Genomic DNA, 22,766 nt, shown 5'->3' on the forward strand with positions numbered 1-22,766 from the left:
ATAAAAAATTCAAGACTCAGAGTGATGATTTCTTTAAGATCTCAAAGAAGTTAATGGTATTGCCTAAATAAATCTCCAAATCATCTGCATTTTAATTTATTTATTCTTAAGATAAAGAATGTCCTCCATTACATTGCTTTGTAGATTTTGCCGTTTTGTGCAAAGAGGAAGTTGGAACAAAATGTCTGTTTGAATAAATTGGAATCATGTCTTCCTGCTATACCATAATATTTTCAAAATTAGATTTGGGAATTTTGTTAGCTTCAGAATAATTTATTTTGGGGAAAGGATAAATCTAATACCTGCATTCTTTTTCAAAATTAATCAATTAAAAATACCTTGTCTAGTTCTTTATTTAGAATATTTTTGGCTGTGTTGGGTCTTCGTTGCTGTGTGCAGACGTTTTTCTCTAGCTATGGCGAGCAGGGGCTACTGTCCGGTTGAGTTGGGAGGGCTGCTCATTGCGACGGTGTTTCTTGTTGTGGAGCACAAGCTCTAGAGTGCTCGGGCGTCAGTAGTTGCGACATGTGGGCTCAGTAGTTGCAGGTCCCAGGCTCTGGAGCACAGGCTCAGTAGTTGTGGTTCTTGGGCTTGGTTGCTCCATGGCATGTGGAATCTTCCTGGCCCCAGGGATCAAACTCGTGTCTCTTGCATTGGCAGGTAGATTCCCTGAGCCACCAGGGAAGATTTTTAATTGGAAGATAATTGCTTTACAATGTTGTGTTGGTTTCTGCCATACAACAGTGTGTATCAGCCGTGAGTGTACATATGTCCCCTCCCTCTTGAACCTCCCTCCCACCTCCCCCACCCTACCCCTCTGGGCTGTCACAGAGCCCCAGGTTGAGCTGCCTGTGTTGTGCAGCAACTCCCCACTAGCTGTTTATTTTACATATGGTAATTGATAGCTGCTTTCTTAATTGCTCACAAGGTCGTATGGTTATTTCAGATTCGTTTCATCATTTATGTTGAATGTAATAGTTAGTAGCTGGTTCTGTTGCTTCATTCATTTTCCATTCACCTATTACTCTGTTCAGTTATGATTCTGTTCACGTATTAGTGTATTATTTATTATTCACTTGTTATATTTATTGATTATTCTGTTTATTCTATCACCTCTTCTCTATGTATAATTCTATAATTTTATTCTATTAATCTTGTTTTAGTGTTATTCTACTTTATTATCATTCTATTATTATATTATTAATTAGTTTATACTTTATACACAGTAATAAGTCAATTATTATCAATTGTTAATTGAGCATCTTGCAAAAAGCACTCAGATCTTAGAAAGTCACAGTCCCTAATTTTGAAGAATGTGCATAAAATTTTTGTTCCTTTTTATATGATCCCATCAAGTCTTCTCTGTAATTTTCACAATGTTGAAAAAGTGTCAGAAAAATAACTTGCTTTTTTAAAAAAACCAAGTAACAATAGAGTTTATTTACTGTCTTGGTGGTTGACCTAGCTGTATACTCTTGGTTGACGATGGCTTATTTATCATCTTCCCTTGCTTACAAACAGCTGCCCTATTTAGAGACCCAGTTTCCCTGTAGCTTGGTCCTATCACTCAGCTTGCCGTTCCATTATATATTTCACACCACCTTCTGTCACATACTTGCAATCGTATCCTCCTGCTGCTGCTGCTGCTAAGTCACTTCAGTCGTGTCCGACTCTGTGTGACCCCATAGACGGCAGCCCACCAGGCTCCCCCATCCCTGGGATTCTCCAGGCAAGAACACTGGAGTGGGTTGCCATTTCCTTCTCCAATGTGTGAAAGTGAAAAGTGAAAGTGAAGTCACTCAGTCATGTCTGGCTCGTAGTGACCCCATTGACTGCAGCCTACCAGGCTCCTCTGTCCCTGGGATTCTTACTTAGCAGTGAAAACCCAGATTTTCTCCTTAGTTTTGCTACTGAAATTTTGATTTGCTGTTAAAACCAAGACCCCCATATATCAACTGTTGCCAAAGACTTGTTCCACCTCCGTTGGCCCATTAGTTCAAATTCCTTTCCACTCTCAAACTGTTGGGACCAATGTGGGTGAGGCTGGGAAGGAGAACACCTATGTTCCTGCTATTGGATGCTCCAAGTCCTTCTAGAGTGCTGATGTCAATAGTGGGGTGTCCTTTGTATATTAAACTCAAGGAACATTTATTAAGTGCTTGCTCTGACTAACACTGTTATGGTAACCAGGGATAGTACATCAACAGATCTACAGAATTTCAGCTCAGTTACATGTGGTAAAGTAAGCCAGCGTGGAATTTTATAACTATGTATGACATTGTTCATTTATAATATGTTCAATGAATATGAACTTGGGCAAATTCTTGGAGACAGTGAGGGATGGGGAGGCCTGCAGTCCGTGGGGGTCACTATATTCAAGTTCCCAAAGGTCAGCATTGGCATGGAGCCTAAAGAATCCTGGAACCACATTTTTGTACTTCCAGTTCTCCGGTTATTTTCAGGCTGTTTACCAGCTGTGTGATTTGAGAAAATTACTTAACTTCTCTGTTTCTGACACCAGTTCCTCTTTCATAAGAGTTGTCATAAGGATTAAACAAATTACATTCCTAAAGGACTAAGAATAATATGTGACAAATAGTAAGTGTGAAATGTGTTTGTTACATAGAAAAATTTATAAACAACTCTTGGAATACAACCCCTTTTGAACAGAAGACTGCTTTTTGTTTTTAATGACAAATCGAGGTAATCAATAACCCTTATATCCTTGCCTATTTAAAAATAGTTCTGGAATTTTGATCACTAGCAGCAGTTACCTAAAAAAAATAGAAGGCTAGCTATGTATATGTTGCAATGCGTTATTTTTTATTTTAAAAATCTCACAAAACTATTACCTATAAGAAAGAGGTTGAGGAGTATAGGTTTCTTACTTGACTCATTAATTCTTCAGTTACTGAATATTTGCTGTAATATCTGCCTGGACCAAATCTCTGTTGATTTTGATTTTCAAATCAGCAGCCTGTTTATACTGTCTTCTGATAACTGAAGTTCCAGATGGTATGTCTGTCACCTGGGAAAGTGGATCCCAGTTATTGCATCATGACACTGCCTTCATGTTATCGCCACGGAAACCTATACTTACACCTACACCACTATCCTTAATTGGCATGGTGTCATTTTTCAAGTTTGTTCTAATGATTCCTCAGATTCAGGACATTTTTCCCCTTTAAATAAGAAATCATTTTTCTTGTCTAATCTCTTCTGCTATTTATGCTTGCATTTCTAAATCACTTTTGTAGTTTTTAACCCTACCAGCCTATGTATCCAGCCAGTCCATCCTAAAGGAAATCAGTCCTGAATATTCATTGGAAGGACTGATGCTGAAGCTGAAACTCCAATACTTTGGCCACCTGATGCAAAGAACTGACTCACTGGAAAAGACCCTGATGCTGGGAAGGATTGGGGGCGGGAGGAGAAGGGGACGGCAGAGAATGAGATGGCTGGATGGCATCACCGACTCGATGGACATGAGTTTGAGTGAACTCCGGGAGTTGGTGATGGACAGAAAAGCCTGGTATGCTGCAGTCCATGGGGTTGCAAAGAGTTGGACACGACTGAGCAACTGAACTGAACTGGGCCTACGTATTGGTGTATAAGCAAACGCTTATGAATGGGCTTCCCAGGTGGCACAGTGGTAAAGAATTTACCTGCCAATGCAGGAGACATACGAGATGCAGGAGCCATAGGAGATCCCTGGGTTGGGAAGATCCCCTGGAGTAGAAAATGGCAACCCACTCCAGTATTCTTGCCTGGAAAATTCCATGGACAGAGGAGTCATGGGCTACAGTCCATGGGGTTGCACAGAGTTGGATACAACTGAGCACACACGCAGAGTAAATGCTTATGAGCTATGTGAGACGTGGTCAGGAAATTTTACAGAGAAGGAAACTGTAATCTTGGTAATTTAAAAATTAAAATCCATGTTCTGTCAGTACTGTATATAACAATACTCCTTTTTACATTAAGTAGGTAAAAAGCTGTGATGAACCACAGCAGTTACATCCCTCTTCCTTTTCTGGAGAGCTTTCAGCTACATCCTGCCTTAGAGACTAGTTCAAACATGTTAACTGCCTTGCCAGGTAGTACCTCCCACCTGAGCAGGAACACCTTGGCCTTGCTGAGCACCACACTCCTGCAGGCGTGAGTATCACAAGGAATAGGATCAGGAGCTGTGCCTTTTTCTGTTTTCTTTGTAGTCTTGCCATTCTGGCAACGCATTCATTGGAATTAGGTCATTTTTTTTTCTCCTAAATGCTTCTGTTTTAGTTGGCTGATTTATTCAGTTCAGTTCCTGAGCCTTATCATAAAGTAGAGAGAGGTAGTGCTCAGCTTTAAAGGGATTAATATGATTATTGCTCTCGTTTTGAGAACCAAGGATGACTCCAAACCAGCCACTTCATCCTTTTGGGAAGCTTGACAGGGACTCCATAACCTCTAAGCTCTCCTATGTCTTTGAAGTTCTCATCATCATATCATATTTCATCATCATATCATATTTCATCATCATATAGCTACATTTTATTTTTAAAATATTTTACTTTTATTTATTCATTTATTTGGCTATGCTGGGCTTTAGTTTTGCCATGCAGGAATCTTCAGTTGTGGCACGTGGGATCCTTTAGTTGTAGCTTGTGCGATCTAGTTCCCTTCAGTTCAGTTCAGTTCAGTTACTCAGTCGTGTCCAACTCTCTGCGACCCCATGAATCACAGCACGCCAGCCTCCCTGTCCATCACCAACTCCCAGAGTTCACTCAAACTCACCTCCATCGAGTCGGTGATGCCATCCAGCCATCTCATTCTCTGTCGTCCCCTTCTCCTCCTGCCCCCAATCCCTCCCAGCATCAGAGTCTTTTCCAGTGAGTCAGCTTGTCGCATGAGGTGGCCAAAGTATTGGAGTTTCAGCTTTAGCATCAGTCCTTCCAATGAACACCCAGGATTGATCTCCTCAGGCCTCCTATATTGGGAGCATGGAGTCTTAGCCACTGGACCAATGAGGAAGTTCCCTACATTTATTTTTTTTTTTAATTTTATTTTCTCTTCCAGTTTTATTGAGGTGTAATTGACAGATTGCACTGTATAAATTTAAGGGGCACAGCATAAGGATTTGACTTACATACATCATGAAATGATTATCACAAGAAATTTAGTGGACATTCATTCATTTCATATAGATCTTTTTTTATACAGAATTTGTTATTGTTCAGTGGCTAAGTCATATGCAACTCTTTGTGACCCCATGGATATAGGAATTTAAAAAATATTAATGTTTTCTGATGAGAGTTCTTAGGATTTATTCTCTTAATGACTTTCATATATCACACAGAGTGGTGTTAACTATGTTTATGATGTACTTTATCTCCGTAGTACTTATTTATCTGATAACTAGCAGTTTGTACCTTTTGATACAGCCAAATTTATTGAGAGATTAATATGAGCCAGGCACTTTTCAAAGCACATGGACTGGATACTGACTCTTCACCTCTGAAGTACATAATATCATTTTTATCCCAGTTTTACAGGTAGTGATTGAGCAACAGAGCAGTTAGATACTTTTCTCGAAGACATACAGCTAGAAAGAGGTAGAAATTATTTTGAATCCAGGCAGTTCAGGGCTTCCTGATCCCTTAGCCAGGCTTCATTGCTTTCCTTCTCCAACAAGTAAATGTGGGAATTTTTATTTTTCCTTAGTTTGATAGGTTAGTTTGATTCATTAGTCAGTTCAGTTGCTCAGTCATGTCTGACTCTTTGTGACCCCATTGCCTGCAGCACGCCAGTCTTCCCTGTCCATCACCAACTCCTGGAGCTTGCTCAAACTCATGTCCATCGAGTCAGTCATGCCATCCAACCATCTCATCCTCTGTCATCCCCTTCTCCTCCAGCCTTCAATCTTTCCCAGCATCAGGGTCTTTTCCAGTGAATCAGTTCTTTGCATCAGGTGGCCAAAATATTCGAGCTTCAGCTTTATTGAGATGAAATAAAGGAGAAGGTCTAAGTTAAGGTGGCCTGACCTGCCAGCTGAAGCCAGGATTACTCAGCTACAGTCTGAATTGTCACATCTTGTTCTGGCCATTGTTTCTTGCCCTGAAAACTGACTACTTGGAACATAGTTCTGTATACCGAGCCACTCACTACTGAGCCCGTGAATGGTTCTCTGAGGCTTTCCTAAGGACATGAACAAGAAAGCAAACAAACAGACAAAAACCCAAAGAAATATGGATGAAACAAGGTGTGATATTCAAGATATTTAACAATCATACGGCAGGGGTGCTGATGAATCAGAATAAACACCAATGGCTGAGAAGTCTGGGGTGGGATTCTGGAGGCTTTTGCTGTGCCTCATGTATTTAGTTACTGGAAGGTGGGAACGGAGTCGTGGAGGAAGCCCTTGGACCACGATGAGGGCATTCAGGGAGTCTGTGGCTACTTATCAATTCCATGAAATATTTTGGTATTTTAATGACGTGTATCAGCACTGCTGTAGTCCTTCCTGAACCTTTAGGAACCTCAGTGCAGGGCATAATCCGACCAAAGCCTTCAAGATAACTTTTTGTAATAACAGTTCTCAGCCAGGAGTGGAGCTGTTGTTCAGTCACTCAGTCATATCCGACTCTTTGCGACCCCATGGACTGCAGCACACCAGGCTTCCCTGTCCTTCACCATCCCCTGGAGTTTGCTCAAACTCATGTCTTTGAGTTGGTGATGCCATCCAACCATCTTGTCCTCTGTTGTCCACTTCTCCTCCTGCCTTCTATCTTTCTCAGCATCAGGGAGAAGGGCAAGCATAGCAGAATCTCTGTGGCGCTGGCATGTTGCTTTCATTTTTATCTCAAATGACAGACATGAAACAAGAGTTGAGATCACAGCTTTAGGACATCTTCAAGGGAATCGTCACTCCCTGCAGCTTGGCCATATTACTATGAAATGGTTTCTTGTTACAGTACAGTTCAGAGGCAAAACTTTTGCCTAAATTATCTTAGGAAAACTATGGTATAACTTTCCCCACCCCACCCCCCAAATCGATGATCTGATTCTCTGCCCTCATTTTCATGGATGCCTTTTGGATACTTACTATGCCACATATGGGACAGAGTGGAGAGATCCAAGTTTATTTTGGCCCTGAACAGTTTCAGTGACTAATTATTTATGTTTCCTTTAGGCTGTAGGTGCAGCTTTGAGTTGTTTTGGTACAAGCCTGAGACGCATCCCTCATTCACTCAGCTCTGAGTCTGGTCCTGTGCTAGGTGCTAAGGAATTGGAGATGAGAGAAATAGCCCCTGCTCTCGAGAGCTTACAGTGGGCCAGATCAGGAGCTAGAAAGGCAATAGTCAATGATAGCACAGGGTGAAGATATGCACCTAGTGCTGTGGATGGGTGTTTTGGGAGAACTTCCAACAGAATGGGGAGGAGTCTTCAAAGCCAGGCCACACCATCGCTTGTGTAGGTCACTGTTGCCACTGTTGCAGCAAAAACAGAAACGAGGCTTTTCTTAAATAAAATTGAGACTTTTCTGATTTAAAAGAAAAAGGTAAATAAGAGAACAGTGAACAGGCTGGGGAAACAACATAAACAGTCCTGAAAGAGTTAAGCAATCTTGGTCATTCTTTAGCTGTTAGTCACAAATGGGCTTCCCTGGGGCTTCCCTGGGGCTTCCCTGGTGGTTCAGAGGTTAAAGCGTCTGCCTCCAATGCGGGAGACCCGGGTTCGATCCCTGGGTCAGGAAGATCCCCTGGAGAAGGAAACGGTAACCCACTCCAGTATTCTTGCCTGGAGAATCCCATGGACGCAGAAGCCTGGTAGGCTACAGTCCACGGGGTCGCGTAGAGTCGGACACGACTGAGCAACGGAACGGAACGGAACGGTGGCTCAACTGTAAAGACTCTGCCTGTAATGCAGGAGATGTGGGTTCGATCCCTGGGCTGGGAAGGTCCCCTGGAGAAGGAAATGGTAATCCACTCCAGTATTCTTGCCTGGAGAATTCCACGGACAGAGGAGCCTGGTGGGCTATAGTCCATGGGGTTGCAAAGAGTCAGACATGACTTAGTGACTAAACAACAACAACGGCAAACACTTGTAGCTAGACTTATCCTTCATGAAGCTAATTACTCCCTGACTCCATGTGAATTATACTCTGCAGCTACCGTTCTTCTCCTCCTGTAGTCCCATGAAGTATTCTTTGTTTCAGAAAGAAAGTCTTTGACCTATAACTTCAGAAAAGAGCAACCGCAGTTACTGGGAGTTTTCTGATGCTAGCAGTGGCTGTTTTCTGAAATTTTGCAAGAGAAACACACACACACACACACATACACACACAAGACCTTCACTAGAATATAAAACTGGTGACCCAAGGACAAAAGAGCAGATAAAACCCAGGAGGGTCTTGGAATGCAGGAACGGAAAAACCAGACCCTTATTGTCCTTCCCTCCCCCATGTTGTAACTATTAATGGATTTCAGGTCCTCCTGAGCAGAATAACCTGTCTCCCCTCCTACCCCACACAGAGATGAAGGTATTTGCTTTACTCTTCCCCCACCCAGTATACATGCCTCATCCAAGCAGCAAATGACCCGAAAGACCCCATCCCGCTCCTTGTACCCTGGGTATAAAAGTGGACTAAAGACCCCTGTTCAACATCGAATCTCCCTTGAGCTGGCCTGCTGCTCTAACAGCGTCTTCCACTCTAATAAACTTTATTTCCCTGTTATTCTGTCTCATGTCTGGAAATTCTTTTCCAACCCACGCATGGACCGTGACAAAAATGTCTCCCTATTTCCTCCCCGGGGGAGTGGGCATAGTTCTTGGGCTCTCGCATTGCGTTCCCTCTTCGCCTGGCGAAGAAGAAAGCTCGCCCATTGCGTTCCCTCTTCGCCTGGCGAAGAATAAAGCTCACCCATTGCGTTCCCTCTTTGCCTGGCGAAGAATAAAGCTCGCCCATTGCGTTCCCTCTTCGCCTGGCGAAGAATAAAGCTCCTCTTTCTTGTTCCTCCAAAACTCGGTCAATATTTTGGCGTCACCGCTCCTGCCTTTCTACGATTCATTGTCCACACAGGCACCAAAGTGATTTTTTTAGGTTCACGGCACCCTCAGGTCTGGACCTCCCGTGGCTCTTCATTGAATAAAGTCCAGCTTTCTCCAAGGCGTCTTTTGAACCTCACTCCACTTTGCTTGCTCCTGCCACACTGGCCATTCTTCTACTTCTGTAACATGCCCACTTTCCTCCCGCCTGTGCTGGCTCTGCCCTCCCACAGAGCCTCCCAATATCGGCTGCTTCATGTCCATCTGGGCCTCAGCTCAACACTGGCCCCTGTGAAAGGTCTCAAATAACTTTTCTATCTAAAGAAACCACCTTATCCCTGTATTTGTCATCCTTTTAATTTCGGTATTTCATGAAATACAGAGTTTAGACATCTGAAAACTCTCTGGCCCAGGATTAGTCAATTTTAGCAGAGAATCTGCCTGCAATACAGGATACCCAGGTTCGATCCCTGGGTCTGGAAGATCCTTTGGAGGAGGGCATGGCAACCCACTCCAGTATTGTTGCCTGGAGAATCCCTTGGACAGGGGAGCCTGGTGGGCTACAGTCCATGGGGTCACAAAGAATCGGACATGACTGAGCGACTAACACACACACACACACCTTTCTTCCTGTTAGATTATTACCGTAACTGAATATAAATCTATCAGTTTTTTGATGTTCTTTAAATATATATATATATTTTATGTATTTATTATTTGGCTATACCAGGCCTTAGTTGCAGCATGTGGGATCTAAGTTCTCTGACTAGGGATCGAACCTAGGCTCCTGCATTGGGAGCACAGAGTCTTAGCCACTGAACCACCAGGGAAGTGCCCTGACCTGCTTTCCTAATTAATCACTATCTGTGTCCTTCTCTCCTGCTCAGCGAGACCTCTGCTCTTCACCCTCTGGAGAGTTCTTTAGTCTCATCTACCTTCAGGGCCTCAGTGATCACTTCCCTCCTGTGGTCTCTGAAACTCATCTCCTGCTCCCATTTGCTTTCTTCCTTTGGGAAACAATTCGCTTGTCCTGATCTCAAAGCTTGTGTTCCAGTCTCAGCTCACCTCTTCCACTGCACTGACACCCCCTGTCACTTTGCTATTTCTCCCAACAGTATTGTTATTTTCTAGTTATGTTTCCTTAAAACCTTGGCATCATTTTTGGCATCTGTTAAAAAAATTTTTAATCATAAGATATCTTAAATTTTTAAAAATTTATTTATTTTGGCTGCACTGTGTGGCATGTGGGATCTTAGTTCCCCAGCCAGGGATGGAACCTGTGCTTCCTGCGGTGGAAGAGTAGAGTCGCGACCATGAGACCCAGACCACTAGGGGAATCCCTATTGTAAAATATCTTATATGGTGAGGATTTAAAAATTATCTGCATAGTTTAAATAATGATAATGCAACATACCTGTATTTGAGAGTTCCTCGTTTCTTCTCATTCTTGCTCAGATGTCATCACTATCTAAAGTTTTCTTTTTGCCAGCTTTATTGAGGTAAATAAATAATAAATAATAAAATAATAATAATGCTGTGCTTAAGATATACAATGAATTGATTTGATACATGGATAAATTGCAAAATGATAACCACTGTAGTATAACTATGGCCCTCCATCTGTCAGATAGTTACTGTTTCTTTACTTTTTTTGTGGTGAGAACATTTAAGACTTATTCTCTTAGCGACATTCTAGTATATGATACAGTATTATTTGCTATCACCACCATGCTATATTGTTACATCCCAAACTTGTTAATCTTATAACTGTAAGTTTGTACTTTTTGACCAACACATTATCTAAACTTTTTTCTTTTAAACAATTTTGTCATTATGTTCTAAACAATGTATTTAGTTTTTCTGTTCTGAACATCATGCAAATGGAATTATACCTAATGTACCCTTCTGGGACTTGCTTCCTTCACATGCTTTATATTGCTGGAATTGCTCAGTGTTGGTGTGTGCGGCAGTTGTAGGTTGGGTTCAATGAGAAGCAGACCTGAAGGTGAATTCTGTGTACAGGTGAAAGAAAGGGAAAGTGTCAGTCCCTTGGTCGTGTCTCTTTGCGGCCCAGAGACTGTAGCCCTCCAGGCTACTCTGTCTGTGAATTCTCCAGGCAAGAGGACTGGATTGGGTTGCCATTCCCTTCTCCAGGGAATCTTCCTGACCCGGGGATCAAATGCTGGTCCCCAGCATTGCAGGCAGATTCTTTACCATCTGAGCCACCAGGGAAGCCCCTGTATTGTTCAGGGTGCTTATTAACGATTGCCCTTGGAATCCTTCCCTGTGAAAGCGGAGAAAGAAACAAGATTGGGTATAAGAAGAAGGTGAACTTCCGTGAGGCACCCTGGAGATCAGTATTGTCCTGAGATGGGCTGAGATATCCAGGCCTTTGTGCTCCTGAACCACTCAGCCATTGGATGCGGGTCACTCCAGGAGGGGGCATGATCTTGAGTGATTCCCTGTAGCCAACACTATCTCTGGGGGACCAATAACTGAAGAATGTCTGCTGCCAATACTCAGAGCTGAGATAAGAAGTCTTTCCTTGAAGGAGGACCTGGGTGGCACATCACAGTGAAGGGGTTTTACTTCGTTATTTTTTACTAATGAGATACCATTCCTTGGTATGAATAAGCCTTGGTTATTACTCCATTTCCACTCTTGATGACTATCTGGGTTGTTTCTAGTTTTTTGCTATTATCAGCAGTGATGCTATGAATATTCTTGGACATGTCTCCTGGTACACATGTTTGAGGGTTTCTAGAAGTTCTAAACCTAGGAGTAAGATGGCAGGATTATAGAATATGCACATATCCAACTTGATTAGGTAAAACCAAACAGTTTTTCAAAGTGATTGTACTTTTACAACCCCACAAAAATATGAGAATTTCTATTACAGCCTCATCTACACTTGATACAGTGAGACTTTTTGATGTTTGTCAAGCTGGAGCATGTGAAATGAAATCTTGTGGTTTTAATTTGCATTTCCCTGATGAGGGAAATGAGGTTGAATATATTTTCATATATTTATGGAATGTATGGGTTTCCTCTACAGTGAGGAGCTTGTTCAAATTTTCATGCCATTTTTATGCTGCTGTCCTACTTTATCCTTGTGTCTCTTAATCTTCTAATATATTTGTTCACATATATGAACATTATGACTATATATATGCTAAACTATATACACTACTCTATTTCTGTGCTGAAGTCTGGATAATTCCTTTAGAATGCAATTTACCAATATTCTTTTCTAATGTGTCTTATCCACTATTGAATCTAAACATTGAGATTTTATATTTCATTTCTTATCTTCTTTCTATCTAGACATGTACATTTTTTTCTTTTTCAAATCTGCTTAGTTTTTCTTTTCGTATTTTGGGATTCTGTTCATGTTTCAAGGTTTTAAAAAATTTCCTTAAATATATTCATCATATTTTAAAATATTCTGTTTTATCATTGTTTCCATTTTTTTTCTCATTGTACCTTGTTTCCCTGGGTTGATTTTTGGATCATGAAAAATACATGTTCCTTAAAATTTTATTTGGGAGAATCCTTCGAGGCCTGGGATGATGGTGGCTTTATCCAGAGAAAATTTTTACTTGCTTCCATTAGGTCACCTGGAAGGATACCAGTAGATATAGGGATCCTCTTAAATGGAATTCTCAGCTTAGAGTTATTTTGAAACAGCCAGATAATGTGAATTTTGACCCCAAATCTGTCTGAAGTTTGACTTGTATCTGTATATTCTAAAGGGTAATTTTTTCTTATTCTCCTTATGCAAAGGGTTGAAACAGGAAACTTTCCTTGTAATCCTGGGAGGGAGTGAATTAATTTCTCAGTCATGCTTACACTGGATGCATGGCCCTTTGGGGCTCACACTTACAGAGAAGGCCCTCTGTTTATACTTCCCCCTTTAGGCAAGTGCTGTGCTTTCTCTCTTGACTTTCATACTCTGTGGGTTCATATAAACTGAAGTCCAAATTCACAGCTTCAGCAGTGCTTCAAATTTCAATCCAGCTTCAGGTCTCTATTTACCTCTTAGGTTCTCTCCTTCATGTAGTGGTTGACCTGAATTTCTTTGTTAGTACCAGTTCATTAATGCTTTTAAAAATATTTATAAAGGATTTTGTACAGAGTTTTTAGTTGTTCCCAGTAGGAGAATCAATCAAAACAATCTCCTATACTGATTCTTTTTACCTCTTTGACTGTTCCTATTTATTGTCATTCAAAGATTTTTGTCCCTCCAACTACTTCTTAAGGGTTGACATTCCCCAGTTTTAAAATACATACTCAGTTGCGTCTGACTCTTTGTAATCTATGGACTATAGCCCACCAGGCTCCTCTTACCCATGGGATTTTCCAGGCAAGAATACTGGAGTGGGTTGCCATTTCCTCCTCTAGAGGATCTTCCTGATCCAGGGATGGAACATGAATCTCTTTTGTCTCCTGCATTGGCAGGCAGGAGCTTTACCACTGAGCCACCTGGGAAGCCCCATTTTTTTTTTTTTTTGGCTTGTCTTTTAAAATTTCTTTTATTTAATTATTTTTTATTGAAGGAAAATTGCTTTACAGAATTTTATTGTTTTCTGTCAAACCTCAACATGAATCAGCCATAGGTATACATGTATCCCCTCCTTTTTGAACCTCCCTTCCATATCCCTCCTCATCCCACCACTCTAGGTTGATACAGGGCCCCTGTTTGAGTTTCCTTAGCCATACAGCAAATTTCTGTTGGCTATCTATTTTTGAGTGAACTCTGGGAGTTGGTGATGGACAGGGAGGCCTGGCGTGCTGTGATTCATGGGGTCGCGGAGAGTCGGACACGACAGAGCGACTGAACTGAATATAAGTTTCCATGTTACTCTTTCCATACATCTCACCCTCTCCTCCCCTCTCCCCATGTCCATAGGTCTATTCTCTATGTCTGCTTCTGTAAATAAATTCTTAAGTACCATCTTTCATGATCATGGTATCTCCCCTGCCATGTAAGTATTCAGTACCATTTTTCTAGGTTCTGTGTATATGTGTTAGAATAAGATATTTATCTTTCTCTTTCTGACTTACTTCATTTTGTATAATACATTCTAGGTTCATCCACCTCATTAGAAATGACTCAAATGCTCTCCTTTTAATGGCTGAGTAATATTCCATTGTGTATATGTACCACAACTTCTTTATCCATTTATCTGTTGATGGACATCTAGGTTGCCTCCATGTTCTAGCTGTCGTAAGTAGTGCTGTAATGAACAATGGGATACAAGTGTCTTTTTCAATTTTGGTTTCCTTAGGGTATATGCCTAAGAGTGGGTTTGCTGGGTCATATGAATCACTGAAGATGCTGATTGCAGCCATGAAATTAAAAGACGCTTACTCCTTGGAAGGAAAGTTATGACCAACCTTGATAGTATATTAAAAAGCAGAGACATTACTTTGCCAACAAAGGTCCATCTAGTCAAGGCTATGGTTTTTCCCGTGGTCATGTATGGATGTGAGAGTTGGACTGTGAAGAAAGCTGATCGCTGAAGAATTGATGGTTTTGAACTGTGCTGTTGGAGAAGACTCTTGAGAGTTGCTTGTACTGCAAGGAGATCTAACCAGTCCATTCTAAAGGAGATCAATCCTGGGTGTTCATTGGAAGGACTGATGCTAAAGTTGAAACTGCAATACTTTGGCCACCTCATGCAACGAGTTGACTCACTGGAAAAGACTCTGATGCTGGGAAAGGTTGGGGGAAGGAGGAGACAGGGACGACAGAGAATGAGATGGCTGGATGGCATCACCGACTCTGTGGACATGAGTTTGAGTGAACTCCGGGAGTTGGTGATGGACAGGGAGGCCTGGCGTGTTGTGATTCATGGGGTCGCGGAGAGTTGGACACTACTGAGCGACTGGACTGAACTGAACTGATGATCTCCATACCGTCTTCCATAGTGGCTGTATCAATTTACATTCCCACCAACAGTGCAAGAGCGTTCTCTTTTCTCCACACCCTTTCCAGCACTTATTGTTTGTAGACATTTTTATGATGGCCATTCTGACTGGTGTGAGGTGATAGCTCATTGTAGTTTTGATTTTGCATTTCTCTAATAATGAGCAATGTTGAGCATCTTTTCATGTGTTTGTTAGCCATCTGTATGTTTTCTTTGGAGAAATGTCTGTTTAGGTCTTTTCCTCACTTTTTGATTGGGTTGTTTGTTTTTCTGGTATTGAGTTGTATGAGCTGCTTGTATATTTTGGAAATTAATCCTTTGTCAGTAGTTACATTTGCTATTATTTTCTCCCATTCTGAGGGTTGTCTTTTCACCTTGCTTATAGTTTCCTTTGCTGTGCAAAAGCTTTTAAGTTTAATCAGGTCCCACCTGTTTACTTTGGTTTTTATTTCCATTACTCTAGGAGGTGGGTCATAGAGAATCTTGCTTCGATTTATGTCATCGAGTGTTCTGCCTAAGTTTCCTCTCAGAGAAAACTGGTTTTACATTTCAGTTTTTAATCCATTTTGAGTTTATCTTTGTGTACGGTGTTAGGAGGCATTCTAATTTCATTCTTTTACATGTAGCTGTCCAGTTTTCCCAGCACCATTTATTGAAGAGGCTGTCTTTGCCCCATTGTATATTCTTTCCTCCTTTGTCAAAAATAAGGTACCCATAGGTGAATGGGTTTATTTCTGGGCTTTTTGATGTGTTGCTGAATTCTGTTTGCTAAAATTTTGTTGAGAAGTTTTGCATCTATGTTCACCAGTGATGTTGGCCTGTAGTTTTCTTTTTTTGTGTTGTCTTTGTCTGCTTTTTGTATCAGGGTGATGATGGCCTCGTAGAATGAGTTTGGAAGTGTTCCTTCCTCTGCAATTTTTGGAAAGAGTTTTAGAGGATAGGCATTAGCTCTTCTCTAAATGTTTGATAGAATTCTTCTGTGAAGCCATCTGGTCCTGGGCCTTTGTTTTTTTGGGAGATTTTGGATCACAGCTTCAATTTCAGTGCTTGTAATTGGGTTGTTAATAATTTCTATTTCTTCCTGGTTCAGTCTTGGAAGATTGAACTTTTCTAAGAATCTGTCCATTTCTTCCAGGTTACCCATTTTATTGCCATATAGTGGTTCATAATAGTCTCTTATAATCCTTTGTGTTTCTGCATTGTCTGTTGTAACCTCTCCTTTTTCATTTCTAATTTTGTTGAATTGATTCTTCTCTCTTTTCTTCTGGATGAGTCTGGCTAAAGGCTGGTCGATTTTGTTTACCTTCTCAAAGAACCAGATTTTAGTTTTGTTTATCTTTACTATTGTTTCTTTCATTTCTTTTTCATTTATTTCTGCTCAGATCTTTATGATTTGTTTCCTTCTACTAATTTTGGGGGCTTTTGTTCTTCTTTTTCCAGTTGTTTTAGGTGTAAAGTTAGGTTGTCTATTTGATGTTTTTCTTGTTTCTTGAGGTAGGATTGTATTGCTATAAACTTCCCTCTTAGTACTGCTTTTGCTGCATCCCATAGGTTTTGAGTTATTGTGTTTTCATTGACATTTGTTTCTAGAAATGTTTTAATTTCCTTTTTGATTTCTTCAGTAATCTGTTGGTTACCTAGAAACATGTTGTTTAATCTCCATATGTTTGTGTTTCTTACAGTTTCTTTTTCTTGTAATTGATATCTAGTCTCATAGCATTGTGGTCAGAGAATATGCTTGATATGATTCCAGTTTTCTTAAATTTACTGAGGTTTTTGATTTGTGACCCAAGATGTGGTCTATCCTGCAGAATGTTCCATGTGCACTTGAGAAGAAGGTGTATTCTGCATTTGGGTGGAATGTCCTGAAGATATCAATGAGCTCCATCTCATCTAATGTATCACTTAAGACTTGTGTTTCCTTATTAATTTTCTGTTTTGATGATCTTTCCATTGATGTGAGTAGGGTGTTGAAGTCTCCTACTGTTATTGTGTTACTGCCAGTTTCTCCTTTTATGTCTGTTAGTGTTTGTCTTATGTATTGAAGTGCTCCTATGTTGGGTGCATAGATATTTACCATTGTTATGTCTTCCTCTTGGATTGATCCCTTGATCATTATGTAGTGTCCTTCCTTATCTCTTGTAATATTCTTTAAGGTCTATTTTGTCTGATAGTAGGATTACTACTCCAGCTTTCTTTTGCTTCCCATTTGCATGGAATGTATTTTTCCATCCTCTTACTTTCAGTCTATATGTGTCTTGAGGCCTAAAATGGGTTTCTTGTAGACAGTATATATATGGGTCTTGTTTTTGTATCCATTCAACCAGTCTGTGTCTTTTGGTTGGAGCATTTAATCCATTTACGTTTAAAGTAATTATTGATACATATGTTCCTATTGCCATTTTCTTAATATTTGGGGGTTGATTTTGCAGATCTTTTTTCTTATCTTGTATTTCTTGACTATATAAGTCCCTGTAACATTTGTTGTAAAGCTGGTTTGGTGGTACTGAATTCTCCTAACTTTTGCTTGTCTGAAAAGCTTTTTATTTCTCCATCAATTTTGAATGAGATCCTGCTCAGTACAGTAACCTTGGTTGTAGATTTTTCCCTTTCAATACATTGAATATATCCTGCTATTCCCTTCAGGCCTGCAGAGTTTCTGCTGAAAGATCAGCTGTTAAGCTTATGGGGTTTCCCTTGTATGTTACTTGTTGCTTCTCCCTTGCTGCTTTTGATATTCTTTCTTTGTGTTTAGTCTTTGTTAGTTTGATTAGTATGTGTCTTGGCATGTTTCTCCTTTGATTTATCCTGTATGGGATTCTTGGTACCTCTTGGACTTGATGGACTATTTCCTTTTCCATGTTGGGGAAATTTTCAACTATAATCTCTTCAAACATTTTCTCATTTCCTTTCTTTTTCTTTTCTTCTTCTGGGACCCCTATAATTTGAATGTTGGTGTGTTTGATATTGTCCCTGAGGTCTCTGAGACTATCCTCAGTTCTTTTCAATCTTTTTACTTTATTCTGCTCTTCAGAAGTTATTTCCACCATTTTATCTTCCAGCTCACTGATTCGTTCTGCTATTGATTCCTTCTAGAGTATTTTTAATTTCAGTAATTGTGTTGTTTGTCTCTTTGTTTATTCTTTAATTCTTCCTGGTCTTTGTGAATTGATTCTTGCATTTTCTCCATTTTGTTGTCAAGGTTTTTGATCATCTTTACTATCATTATTCTGAATTCTTTTTCAGGTAGTTTGCTTATTTCCTCTTCATTTATTCAGACTTCCGTGTTTCTAGTTTGTTCCTTCATTTGTGTGATATTTCTCTGCCTTTTCATTATTATTATTTTTTTAACTTATTGTGTTTGAGGTCTCCTTTTCCCAAGCTTCAAGGAAAGTTGAATTCTTTCCTTGAAAAAGGTTGAATTCTTTCTTCCTTTTGGTTTCTGTCCTCCTAATGTGGTTTGTGTAAACTTCATACAGGGTGAGATTTGTGCTGAGTTTTTGTCTGTTTGTTTGTTTTTCCTCTGAGAGGCAAGGTTGAGTGAGGTGGTAATCCTGTCTGCTGATGATTTTGTTTTGTTTGTTGTTTAGATGAGGCATCCTACACAGGGTGCTACTGGTGGTTGGGTGATGCTGGGTCTTGTATTCAAGTGGTTTCATTTGTGTGAGTTCTCACTATTTGATACTCCCTAGGGTTAGTTCTCTTGTAGTCTAGGGTCTTGGAGTCAGTGGTCCTACTCCAAAGGCTCAGAGCTTGATCTATGGTCAGGAGCAAAGATTCCACAAGTGGTTTGTTATGGCATTGAGTGAGATTAAAATAAATATCCAAAAATGAGAAACTAAAGATGAACCCCAGACAAGTGGCAGGTACAAAATCAGGCAAATAATAATTAAAATAATGTAATATACACATATACATATACACCCATGCTGCTGCTGCTGCTGCTGCTGCTGCTGCTGCTGCTAAGTCACTTCAGTCGTGTCCAACTCTGTGTGACCCCATAGATGGAAGCCCACCAGGCTCCCCCGTCCCTGGGATTCTCCAGGCAAGAACACTGGAGTGGGTTGCCATTTCCTTCTCCAATGTGTGAAGGTGAAAAGTGAAAGTGAAGTCGCTCAGTCGTGTCCGACCCTTAGCGACCCCACGGACTGCAGCCCACCAGGCTCCTCCATCCATGGGATTCTCCAGGCAAGAGTACTGGAGTGAACAAAGTCAAAACAATCCAACAAAAATAAAGTACAGTAGATTGACCTGATGAACAGAGGAAATAAAAAAAATTATATTTACCAGTTAAGAATAAAGCTAACTAAAGCACAGACTGGAAAACAAAACTAAAGCAAGGTGCCAAGTGGGGAATAAAGCAATGAAAATGGAACTAACAAATATGTTGAGAGGAACGGAAAGAAAGAAAAGAAAGAAAGAATAGGTATGCAAAGTTAAATAGAGGTAGATGAAGAAGATTCATATACATTAAAGATTAACTGCAAGGGGAAAAGAACAGCAGGAAAGGCAAACAAAGGAATAAATGTAGAAAAATATAATAGGTTTAAAACAATTAAAAATTTAAATTAAAAAAAGAAAAAAAAAAAACAACGAAAAAGGAAAACTCCTCAGAACTGCAAAAGCCCAATGTAGAGGCATATGCTTATAACAACAAAATGTGTGACTGAATATACACATATACATATACACCCATAAACAGAATCAAAACAGTCCAACAAAAATAAAATAGATCGACCCAGAGAATAAAGGAAACCAAAAATTATATCTATCTGAACAAGACTAACTAAAGCACAAACTGGAAAACAAGACTAAAGCAAGGTGCCAATTGGAAAACCCCAGTTTTAAAGTAACCTCACTTCTTTTTCTTTGTACTTATAAGCATACATCCTAATCACTTTCATTCCCTTTAATATAATTTTTTTCTTCAGTAAAGCTTATCAGCTTGCAACATCTCATGTGGATAAATAGTATTTAATCTTGAACAAGGGCTTCCCAGGTGGTGCTAATGGTAAAGAACCCACCCGCCAATTCAAGAGATGTAAGAGACGCAGGTTTGATCCCTGGTTTGGGAAGATTCCCTTGAGAAGTGAAAGGCAATTCACTCCAGTATTCTTGCCTGGAGAATCCCATGGACAGAGCAGCCCCATGGGCTACCGTCCATGGGGTTGCAAAGATCTGGACATGACTGAAGCTACTTAGCAGACATACATCTTGAACAGGGGTCTGGCTCTTGGAGAGACATTAAGACCCCTCAGTTCAGTTCAGTTCAGTCGCTCAGTTGTGTCTGACTCTTTGCGACCCCATGGACTGCAGCACACCAGGCCTCCCTGTCTATCGCCAATGCCTGGAGTTTACTAAAACTTATGTCCATTGAGTTGGTGATGCCATCCAGCCATCTCATCCTCTGTTGTCCCCTTCTCCTCTTGCCTTCAATGTTTCCCAGCATCAGGGTCTTTTTAAAAGTCAGTTCTTCACATCAGGTGGCCAAAGTATTGGAGTTTCAGCTTCAGTTCAGTCCTTCCAAGGAATATTCAGGACTGATTACCTTTAGGATGGACAGCTTGGGTCTCCTCGCAGTCCAAGGGACTCCTAAGAGTCTTCTCCAACACCACAGTTCAAAAGAATCAATTATTCGGCACTCAGCTTTCCTTATAGTCCAATTCTCACATCCATACATGACTACTGGAAAAACCATAGCCTTGACTAGACGGACCTTTGTTGGCAAAGTAATGTCTCTGCTTTGTAATATGCTGTCTAGGTTAGTCATAACTTTTCTTCCTAGGAGCAAGCGTCTTTTAATTTCATGGTTGCAGTCACCATGTACAGTGATTTTGGAGCCCCCCCAAAATAAAGTCATCCACTGTTTCCCCATCTACTTGCCATGAAGTGATGGGACCGGATGCCATGATCATAGTTTTCTGAATGTTGAGTTTTAAGCCAACTTCTTCCCTCTCCTCTTTCACTTTCATCAACTTTAGTTCTTCTTTGTTTTTGCCGTAAGGGTGGTGTCATCTGCATATCTGAGGTTATTGATATTTCTCCCAGAAATCTTGATTCCAGCTTGTGCTTCATCCAGCCCAGCATTTCTTATGATGTACTCTGCATATAAGTTAAATAAACAGGGTGACAATATAGAGCCTTGACGTACTCCTTTCCTGATTTGGAACCAGTCTGTTGTTCCATGTCCAGTTCTTACTGTTGCTTCCTGACCTGCATACAGATTTCTCAAGAGGCAGGTCAGGTGGTCTGGTATTCCCATCTCTTGAAGAATTTTCCAGAGTTTATTGTGGTCCACACAGTCAAAGGCTTTGGCATAGTCAATAAAGTAGAAGGAAATATTTCTCCCGAATTCTCTTGCTTTTTCTATGATCCAATGGATGTTGGCAATTTGATCTCTGGTTCCTCTGCGTTTTCTAAATCCAGCTTGCACATCTAGAAGTTCATGGTACATGTACTATTGAAGCCTGACTTGGAGAATTTTGAGTATCCTTTACTAGCATGTGAGATGAGTGCAATTTGCGGTAGTTTGAGCATTCTTTGGCATTGCCTTTCTTTAGGATTGGAATGAAAACTGACCTTTTCCAGTCCTGTGGCCACTGCTGAGTTTTCCAAATTTGCTGGCATACTGAGTGCAGCACTTTCACAGCATTATCTTTTAGGATTTGAAATAACTCAAGTGGAATTCCATAACCTCCACTAGCTTTGTTTGTAGTGATGTTTCCTAAGGCCCACTTGACTTCACATTCCAGGATGTCTGGCTCTAAGTGAGTGATCATACCATCGTGATTATCTGGGTTGTGAAGATCTTTTCTTTATAGTTCTTCTGTGTATTCTTGCCACCACTTCTTAATATCTTCTACTTCTGTAAGACCCCTCACCTTGAGGGATATAGGGGCACAGAGCCTTGGTCCATCTAGGGACCTATTATGCCCCTTTTCCTCCTTAGGTACCCATCTATCTCCTCTTTTTTTTGTCCTCTGCCATCAGAGAAATGTGGCTTAGGGGCCCAGAGTCCCCTCTTTCAGGTCAAGGCAAACACTTATCGTTGAAACAGTTATTGGGCAGCAATGGTACAAGGCATGGGTTTGGCAGTGGTGTGGAGATGGTAAAAATGTGTAAAGTAAGCTCTCCTCCTCTCAAATGCTTCCAGACTAGTTAATATTGTAATATTTGTATTTCTTATAATCTAATAGGGAACATAATTAGACATTTTGGCTCTAGTGTCCTCTGCCTAGGATTCATTAGAAGAATACAATAAAAATAATTCAAGGATAACTCTATTGCTTATTATCTGCTTAATAATAATTATTATTATCTGCTTAATACTTTTAGATGGATCTTGAAATCAAATTTCCATGAATGGATTACAATATGGGTATTTATAGAGTATTAAGAGTCAGCTGAATGTCTAGGGGTAATATTTATCTGAAGAAATTATGTTTTCAGTTTATCTAGTTTATTTTCCTTTCTTGGAGATGTTGATCAAGAGAGTTAAAACATTAAGTGTGCTTTGTAATACAAGTGAAGTACTCCATTAAAAGAACTTAAATTCTAAGCCAGAACTTTTGATTAACCTCCTTTATATTTGAAATATTGTTTAAATATTTATTCAAAAGGGATCTGAAAATTAATCCCTATAAATATTGAGTATTAAAAAATGAGTGAACATTTATTGAGTGCTTACCCCAAGTGTACTTTATGATAATTTATTTGTTTAATCTTTACAATAACCACTTGAGAGAAGTACTGTTATTGTTTTATAGATGAACCTGAAATGTACTACTGTGAAAAGGAATAGACTTG

The 22,766-nt window shown here is 40.2% G+C and overlaps 1 long non-coding RNA gene across 1 annotated transcript in view; it reads left to right on the forward strand.

The window, feature by feature from the left end:
- LOC148774736 (uncharacterized) overlaps nucleotides 1-22,766 on the forward strand; it is an 89,835-nt gene that overhangs the window by 11,900 nt on the left and 55,169 nt on the right. The window lies entirely within an intron of this gene.

The sequence above is a fragment of the Moschus berezovskii genome, chromosome 20 (genome assembly GCF_049115385.1).
Source record: "Moschus berezovskii isolate FMDL1 chromosome 20, NW_MosBer_1.0, whole genome shotgun sequence".
Lineage (NCBI taxonomy): Eukaryota > Metazoa > Chordata > Mammalia > Artiodactyla > Moschidae > Moschus > Moschus berezovskii.